The sequence below is a fragment of the Silene latifolia genome, chromosome 9 (genome assembly GCF_048544455.1).
Source record: "Silene latifolia isolate original U9 population chromosome 9, ASM4854445v1, whole genome shotgun sequence".
In the NCBI taxonomy this organism is placed as follows: Eukaryota; Viridiplantae; Streptophyta; class Magnoliopsida; order Caryophyllales; family Caryophyllaceae; genus Silene; species Silene latifolia.
In genome coordinates, this window is record NC_133534.1 from 161,786,483 (window position 1) to 161,796,915 (window position 10,433).

A 10,433-nucleotide genomic window follows, 5' to 3' on the forward strand; every position below is an offset into this window, starting at 1 on the left:
AATGTCGAGAAATTGGAGGCACTTGATTGCAAAATCAGTGAGAGTATAGTCATTTACCGTATGCTTCATTCACTTCATGATGGTTTTGCCTTTTTCAGGGCAAATTACTATATGAATGACATGAAGAAAAGTCCTCGTGAGCTACACTCACTTCTCGTACAGACCGAGAAGGATATGAAATTGAGTGGGAGCATGAAGCAAGATGTTCTCATGATTTCCAACATAAATAAGGGTAAGGGCAAAGCTCCCGGCGACCTAACTGTAGGAAAGCTAAAGTTTAAGAAGCCAGGAAACGGTAAGAGTGGGCCTGGTGAGACTAGTGGCTCACAAGGCAAGACAAAGAGTAAGGGCGGTGACATTGAGTGCCACCATTATCACAAGACTGGACATTGGAGGAGGAACTGTCCCGTGTACCGTGAGGACATAAAAGCAGGCCGCGTCACTCCTGTTCGTATGTCATCTTATATTGATATAATTGAGATTAACCATGCAAGTTTCGGAACTTGGGTACTTGATACTGGTTGTGGTTCTCATCTGTGTAATCATTTGCAGGGCCTAAGAAACATCAAACCCCTCGCAAAGGGTGATGCGGACTTGAGAGTTGGGAATGGAGCACGAGTTGTTGCAGTCTCAATGGGAACATATGTAATCCAGCTCCCTAGTGGTTTTGAGTTATATTTATATAACTGTTACTATGTACCCAGTTTATCTAAGAACATTATTTCTGTTTCCGTACTCGATAAAGACGGTTTTGCATTTTCAATAAAGTATAATAGCTGTATTTTCTCTTTTAATGAAATGGTTTATGGCAAAGCAGTTTCTATGAATGGAACTTACATCTTAGATCAAACCACGGATATATTACACGTGAATAATAAGAAATTAAAGGTTGGTGACAAAGATCAAACTTATCTATGGCATTGTCGAATGGGACACATAAATGAAAAACGTGTAAAGAAACTCGTCGAGAATGGGACTATTCCCGCATTCGATTTTTCTACATTTGGCACGTGTGAATCATATCTCATTGGCAAAATGACTCGAATTTCCTTCAAAGGTGTTGGAATGCACGCTAGTGACCTATTAGGACTCATTCATACTGACGTATGTGGACCTATGTCAATTACCGCTAGAGATGGCTATAGATATTTTATCACTTTCACGGACGATTTGAGTAGATACGGATATGTCTACTTAATGAAGAATAAAAGTGAGTCCTTTGAAAAATTCAAGGAATACCAGAATAAGGTTGAGAACCAACTGGGTATAAAGGTTAAAACACTCCATTTAGATCGGGGTGGCGAATATCTTTCAAATGAGTTTGATCAACACCTTAAAGACTGTGGAATCGTTTTACAGTTAACTCCACCTGGAACACCTCAATTAAATGGTGTGTCCGAATGGAGAAATTGAACACTACTTGATATGGTTCGATCCATGATGAGTCACACGGCAGTACCTGATTCATTATGGGGTTTTGCTCTTTTGTCAGCTGCTCTTATACTTAACCGAAGTCCGACTAAAGTTTTCGACAAGACTCCATATGAAATGTGGAAGGGAACGGTACCTAACTTGTCCTTTATTCGGGTTTGGGGTTGCGAGGCTTATGTCAAGTGGAGACACGAGGATAAGCTCAGCCCACAATCGGTCAAAACATACTTTATTGGTTATCCAAAAGGAATGTTTGGTAATTACTTCTATTCGCCTACCGAACATCGAGTTTTTGTTGCGGCTAGTGCGACATTCTTAGAGAAAGAATTTCTCGAGAACAAGTCAAGTAATAGAACCTTCGAGCTGTCGGAGATTCAAGAACCAACAACCGAGGAACATATGGAGGAAGTTGTTCCTCCAACTGATGATACGGTTAATATTCCTCAGGAACCTAGGAGGTCAGGTAGAGTCTCTAATCCTCAAGACAGATACATTGGTATGGTCGAGGAGAATGACGTTTTGCTCCTAGAGAGTAATGAACCCGCTACCTATAAAGGTGCCATGACCTGTTCCGACTCAAAGCTATGGCTTGAAGACATGCAATCCGAGATGGACTCCATGTATGAGAATAACGTATGGGATCTTGTTGATTTACCTAATAAGGTAAAACCTCTACAGTGCAAATGGCTTTACAAAATAAAACGTTCTGTAGACGGACAACCAGATACCTATAAGGCACGACTAGTGGCAAAAGGTTTCACTCAAGTGCACGGATTGCATTACGATGAAATTTTTGCACCCGTAGTTATGCTGCGTTCCATTCGGATAATCTTAGCGATTGCCGCTTTTCATGACTATGAAATTTGGCAAATGGATGTGAAAACCGCCTTCTTAAACGGTTATTTGGAGGAAGAGTTGTACATGGTACAACCCGAAGGTTTCATAGATCCTGAGAATCCTAAGAAAGTGTGCAAGCTTAAGCGTTCCATTTATGGACTTAAGCAAGCTTCTCGGAGTTGGAATCATCGTTTCAACCAGGTGATAAAAGAGTATGGTTTCACTCGATCGGTCGAGGAACCATGCTTATATATCAAGTCGAGCGGGAGCAAGATTGTTTTCTTAATATTGTATGTCGATGACATACTCTTAATTGGGAATGACATTCCTCTCTTATCTTCGGTTAAAGGATGGTTGAAGAACCATTTCCAGATGAAAGATCTGGGTGAGGCAGAACGCATATTGGGAATCCGTATCTATCGAGAGAGATCACGACGGACGTTATCACTGAGTTAGGAGTCTTATTTGGATAAGATTCTTGAAAGGTTCAGCATGACCAACTCCAAGAAGGGGAACCTTCCAATGACGTCTGGGATGCAGTTGAGCAAGTCTCAGTCACCCATGACGTCTGAAGGGGTAGAACGCATGAGTCGTGTTCCTTATGCATCTGCAATAGGATCAATCATGTATGCCATGATATGCACACGTCCAGACGTGGCATATGCACTAAGTATGACGAGTCGGAACCAAAAGAATCCAGGTGAAACATACTGGATAGTTGTTAAAAACATCCTTAAGTACCTACGGAGGACTAAGGATAGAGTATTGACTTATGGAGGAGATACTAAGCTATGCGCAATCGGTTACGCAGATGCTAGCTTCCAAACGGATCAAGATGATTCAAAATCTCAGTCCAGGTTCGTCTTCACTCTTAATGGTGTCATGCGGTCACCGGAAGAGTTCCAAACAGGATGTTGTATCGATTCTACCACAATCCGAGTACTATGCCGCTTCGGAAGCAAAAAGAAAGGAAGCTATATGGATGCGTCAATTCTTACAAGGACTTACGATAGTTCCTAGTTCGAATGACCCGATCACCATCTATTGTGACAATAGAGGTGCCATCTTCCAGGCTAAGGAGCCTAAGTCTAGCAACAAGTCTAGACATGTACATCGGAAGTCTCACCTGATCCGTGATTACGTGGAGCAAGAGGAGATAGTGATTGACAAGATAGCTTCGGATGATAACATCGCGGACCCTCTCACTAAACCGTTGAATTATGATAAGCACGAAGGGCACGTTATTTCCGTGGGAATTAAACATGTTCCTGAGTTGTAGTAGTTGATTATGGATTCGTTACATTATCTTTTTCATATACTATTTATAACTTCATCGTTTTATTTCATATTTTGTTTTTCATGTGGATTGTACTGACAACATTGAACGCCACAAAGTGAACTGAATTACATTATATTTGTTTTGGTCCGTAATTGCCTACATGAGCTGATAACTCTGGCTATTATATTGTGCAGTCGATTGATGGTGGGTTCAACGAGCCATAAGTCAAACAGTTGGCTGATCGATCACAGATACGAGTTATAACGATATCTCGTTGGACAAAAATTGTGACAACATAATGGAGTCCTAAATGTTTTAAAATATTCGGTGCCAGGTCGTGGATTGAACGTCCATTGTGTTCCTAGAGTCGATTATTTTGACTATCGACTGTCTCTTGAGATTAAGGCAGTTTTTGGTTGACTTTGGTTTCTTTCTCATGGTCTCATAATAACAGGAGGCTAAGCAGATTTTTTCCGGTCATTTCATACTTGTGCTTATATCTCAGAGGATTCGAGTTGAAGAAAATATCCAACCTTTATCAGCTTTAGTTATTTCTCAGGGCCACTCGAGGAGTTGTAACTGAAATGCATGGCCATGCTCGAATGATGATTCGTTTATCAGTTAAGTTACTCTCTAGTTGGGGAAACCACTCTTGATATTGATCACTTGTAAAATACGATCTTTGTGAATACGGATTTTGCAAATTGATTTACATTGAGTGGGAGAAATTTTAGGATATGAGAATCGGTTATCGCACATACACTTGTGAGGACAAGTGGGAGATTGTTGGCGCTTGTGTCCTCCACAATTAGTGTTATAACATTTATAAATCTCTTAACGGTTCACAAGGGTATACTTAGTATTTTATCAGTTGATTAATGACTACCTAATAGCGGTTGGCTTGCTGGAAAGTTTGACGTTATTATCATACTAACGGCGGTGATCAACTGGTCCCGAAAAGTCACACCTAAAGGATGTGTTTGAGAGATGTGATTATGGAAATGTAATCACATTGATGCCTTATATGACTAAAAGGTTAGTTCATGTATTTGACTAAACAGTTAGTCAATGTGTTGATGAGGCGATTATTTAATCTAAATAAATAATATTAGCTGAGACGAATTAACTGTCAATTCGTAAATTGAATATAATATGTTATATTTAATTAATGTATATAATGTTAGCTTGAACGAATTAAGATGTTAATTCGTAATTAAACTTAACCAGTTATATTTAATTAGCTAATTATAAATATGCGATATTTATAGTTAAAGTATATATTATACGAGATTGTCATTATAAATTATTACAGACCGGCATTAATAAATCGACTGCAAGCTGTTGTGTGTAGACTTATTAATACGAAATAAAATAAATGACAATTTATAAATAATACACTTTATATACATTTTGTAAACTACCAAAATAAGAATATTTAATCTCATTATTTTTGGTAGGTGGAAAAACCGAAAATAAGAAAATAATTCCTCTTATTTTTCGGTTGGATTGGCCGAAAAATAGGAAAGAAAAATCTACCCTATTTCACTCCCTCACACGGTTTTAAGGGGAGTGGGGGACTCATTTTTCTAACCTAATTTTTGACCTAATATTCTCTCATCAAACAAAACACAAAAAACCCTAAAATTAATTAGTGAATTTGGGGATCTCATTCTAGCAATTTGAGGGGCATTTCTCGGAGCATCTTGGGTACAACGATTAGGCGAATATCAATTCGATATTGTTCTTAGGCCATATTTGCTAGGACCGAAGGTTGATTCTTAATCTCTCTATTTTGTTTATGCTATTTCATTTATGAGCCGTATTCATAATGATAATTTCGTTATAATCCTAATAATATTAAAGGAAGTATACCGATATTTCCTACAAACAGTCGCCAAAATAGCGACCAAAAACAATCGCCAAATTGGCGACCAAGAACCGTCGCCAATTCTGATGTTTTGGACGTGACGTGGCGTGTCATTTGGCGACTAATGACAGTCGCCAATTTAGCGACTAGACAGTCGCCAAATTTGGCGACGAGTTTCTGTCGCCCGCTTTAAAAAATTCCGTCGCCAAATATAGTGACGAAGCCCCGTCGCCAAAAGCGACTAAACCTAGCTACGAAGTGCGGGCGATGGGCCTTAGTCGCTATATTATTAATGGCGACTGTTCTTAGTCGCCTTATATGGTCGCCTTTGACCTTATTTGTTGTAGTGCATCTTCGTTTCCATGGCATATATTCGGCCCTCGATTGTGTCAAGGCGATCATACACTTGGTCTTGAGTGACTTGGAGACGAGCTAGTGCGGCTAGGATTTGATCATTACCATCCTGGAGTTGGTTGTAGTTCAGGTCGCTTGTTTCAGGCATCTTGGAAACTGGATAAGAGATCGTCGACGAATCAAAACACGATCGACCATTCTAGCACACTTACTCGAAAAAAGAAATGTTTTGACTCGTGAAGTGGGAGTGTGCCACTTGTGTCAAGTGCGTTTTGAGGAAATGACAAGATTTGAAAAATGTTGGTCCTAGTCAACTGTAGTGTAGTTGTAGGAGTGGACTCGAAGTGAGGTTTTGAAATAGGTTTTGAGGCCCGAATTTTAACTCGACAATTGGGCAGAGTTTCGACTGGTTTTGCGCTAATATTAGGCCTATGCTTCGAAAATTTTTACATTTTAAAAGGGATTTTGATTTTACAAAAATCGTCATGGTTTTGTTTAGAAATGGTGATCACATATGGTACAAGCATTATACAAGCATTACAACGGGATGCTGAGTGCATTTAGAAGGGTTTTGGTTTTAAAGGGTGGGTTGCCATACCGAACAATCAAACCCGAGGTCTGTGGAGAGCCTCGTACCAAACAAGAGTAATGCCGATTCCTAGTCCATTTCCTCAAGTAGTGAAAGTCCTTGATACAAAAAAGAGTAAGTACCATGGTATGGATGACGTCAATCGCTATCCATCCTTAGGCCCAAATAAGAATTAGGACCGTTTAGACGGGACGATTGGTCGAATGGGTTGGGTTAGGCCTACGAAGGCGGAATGAAACGATCTAGGAAGACCGAGTAATGAAAACCGACAATTGTCTTGTACAAACTATTCCCTAACCTTGTTCAAGTTTCACCCTTTTGGCTACACGTAAGTGTATTATCCCCAGCGGAGTCGCTAAACTGTGGACGCGGGCCCACGGGGGGCGAAAAGCGAAGCAAGCTTTTCCTCTTTGTTTGTTTTGCATTTGTGGAGTCGCCACCAATTTATTGTGGGAAATTGGAAACCGTTGGAATACCTCGTGTCATGTCAAGACACAACGTAATGACATGAACACTAAGCACTCGTTACCCTTAGCATTCTATGTCTAGAATGACTCTCGTGGATGCCAATGAACACGGATGTTCACAGAGATCTGGAATAACGGGTGAGGGTACGTATTAGGAAGCTCTTTTGATCGAACACCTAATCCCGCCGGCCTCGATAGCGGCCTCTACTAATGATTAGGGAAATTGTCCATACTCGATATATTGTCGATTTATATGCATGCAATGCAACATCCAATAAATTAATCCTAGCATGTGAGAATTAATACTAAGTCGGTGAACAATTAATTAGCATTCATTAATGTCAAATTAGGGTTTAGATTAATTACATGTGAAAACAAGTAAATAAATCATACAAATGCGATAAATAAATGCGATAATTAAAATTACAATAATTACAACGGATTAATTGATTTACGTCGAAAATACACTTAAAACGGATGGTTTTAGAAAAGAAAGGGAAAATAAATTAATGAACAGATTATAGGTGATAATACGAGTAATAATTAATTAAATACGTAATCTAATAACTAAGTCAAGGCAGAAACGGGAGTTCAGGGACAGAAATCAACCGGGAACAGGCGCAGCAGGGCTGCGTCCCTTGGAAGAGGCGCAACAATCGCTGCGTCTGTTCCTGGGTTGAGTTCTGGCTGTGAAGCCGGAACCGCATCTCGTTAATATTCATTGATGAATTTAATGATCGATTAATGGTATTTGACTCGGATGAAAGTGATTAACATATTATTTACATGTGAATGAGGTCATAAAAACGATGAAGCATGAATGAAACCGATTAAAACGAATTATTTACAAGTTGAATACTAATTAAAGAATTAAACAAATTAAACAAATTAATTAGACTAAAACAGGTTATTAATGATGAATTAATGACGGTGACGATAAATAACAGATACAAATTTATCAAAGATGAATTCCAGATATTCAATATGGGTAAATCAAACCTCTAAAAACCGAATTGATTTTAATGACGAAAACCCGCAAATATGAATTATAAGGGATTTAAGTCGGGATTTTGAAAGATGAATTAATTAATGATGAATTATTAATAAATTACAGGTCAAAACTATCACATTCAAATTGTTATGTTAATGAAACAATGAACAATTGATAACAAAGTGAAAAACAAAAGGACGAACAAAAGACGAAGGAAGAAGAAAGGAAGCAGGAACTGCGGCAGCCTCACAAAGAGGCGCAGCAGGTACTGCGTCCCTTCTCGACGGTTGTCTTCTGATAATCCGTAAAAATGGTTTTTTAAACAAGGTTTTACAAATCGGTTTTAAGAATACTTTCGACATAAATCTTAAAATATTAATTACAAAAATAAAGAACAATAAACAAAAGAAGGATTTACACCCTTAGACTTACATGTTTGACGAAACGAGATTGACTAAGTTAACGTTTAGTGATGCTCGACTCGAATGTACGACGAAAGTGCCCTCTAGGAGGAATTAAACAGAGTTGATTAAGTTGATTGATGTGTAGTTGGTCAAATTGGTCGGTCATGCAAAACGAGACTGGTACTCAGAAAGATCCGAGCTTACGTGGTCGAAAGTTCAAGCACGTAGACGCCAAAAAGTAAGAACGTGGTCTAGAATGCAAAGGGAGAAGAGAAGGGCGGACACTCGCGTGAGAAATATGTGAGACCGAAGGTCTCTATTTATACTAATCACACAGAGGAAATTAGGGTTTTCGGAGAAACTTTGGAAGTGAATCTCGAAAAGATACGAAAAATACGCAGAAAAGGACTCAGGAAGAGGCGCAACAGGCACTGTGTCCCTTGGAAGAGCGGATTAATCTCGTTTCCTTAATATTTTGTGTGAATATTACGGGAGATATTTTACCTAAGATCAAGAGATTGGAAAATATGGAATAGAAATATCCGGAACATTCAAGACATTCTGACTCGGCATTTAGAAAATGAAGACGGTTTTTTGACCCGGACTCCAAATGTACTCTAATTACTGCCAAAACGACTGTATCGGCACGTAGATGACAATTAAGAGGTAGACACAAGTGTTTGAGCGATGACTTGACGATAAACTTACGAACTGTCATAAATCGTTCCGTATACTAAACATGCGGCCCAATCATCACCGGGTGGTTTGTGGGAGGTGCAGAAATGAGGTATCTACAGGGATATGTTGGGATATTTTATTGATGTTGAATTTGGTCCAAATGTGGAGCTTGATAGGGCTATTCGTATAAGAATCCTTCATGATGTTCGTACGCCGTTGAAAACTGGTGTGCCTATTCGAATGAAGGGGGGGTGGGGTAATAAATTTTGACGTCAAATATGAGCGCCTTCCTACTTTTTGTTATGGTTGTGGTCTTATTGGTCATGGCGAGAAGGATTGTGATGCTGGTCCGTACGAGGAGGAGGATCTAAAGTTTGAGGAGTGGTTGCGTGCGTCGCCATGGAAAGTCGTGAAGACTGTTAAAGAAGTTCATGGGAAAGCGGCTAGAGATCTAAGGACGAGCTTCGACGCTGCGAATTTGCAAGACTCGGAGGATGCGGTTAACTGTATGATTAATAAACTGCAATCCATTGCTATTGATTTTCGAAAGAAGAAGGTAGATGCAGCTGGGGTTAATGTGGTTAGTGGAGGTGATGAGATGGTGGAGGATGTTGGAGCTTGTGTCCTCCACAAATTTGTGTGATAACATTTGTAAATCTCTTACGGGTTCACAAGGGTATACTTCGTATTTTAATCAGTTGATTAACGATTACCTAATAACGGTTGACTTGCTAGAAAGTTTGACGTTATTACCATACAGATGGCGGTGATCAACTGGTCCCTAAAGGTCACACCTATAGGATGTGTTTGAGAAATGTGATTATAGAAATATAATCACATTGATGCCTTCTATGACTAAACAGTTAGTCAATGTGTTGATAAGATAATTATTTAATGAAGATTAAATAATATTAGTTGAGACGAATTAACTGTCAATTCGTAAATTGAATATAATAAGTTATATTTAATTAAATGTATGTAATGTTAGCTTGGACGAATTAATCTGTTACTTCGTAATTAAATGTAATCGGTTATATTTAATATCAACAAGATGAATGTGTCATAGTGGTAATAGTGGGGGTACTCAAACCAAGAGGTCATGGGTTCGATCCTCACTTGATGACAATTTACACATTTTATACATTTTTGGAATAACCGAAAATAAGAGAAATAACTCTCCTAATTTCGGATTATGGGCCGAGTAATTAGGAAGAAAAATTCTACCCTAATCTCCTCCTCATACACGGTTAAAGGGAGATATAGGAGTAAATTTTTTAACCTAATTTTTCTATCTCACTCTTGCTATCATCTCTACGAAAAAACACAAAAAAAACCTAAAAATTAATCAGTTAATTTTTGGTTCGATTCTAGCATAATCAAAGGGCATTTCTCATATCGTCTTGGATGCAACTGATAGGCGAATATCAACTTTGATATTGTTCTTAGGCCGTTTTTGCTAAGACCAAAGGTTATTTCTTAATCTTTTACAATATTGTTTATGCAATTTAATTTTATGACTAGCTTTCATCATCTTAT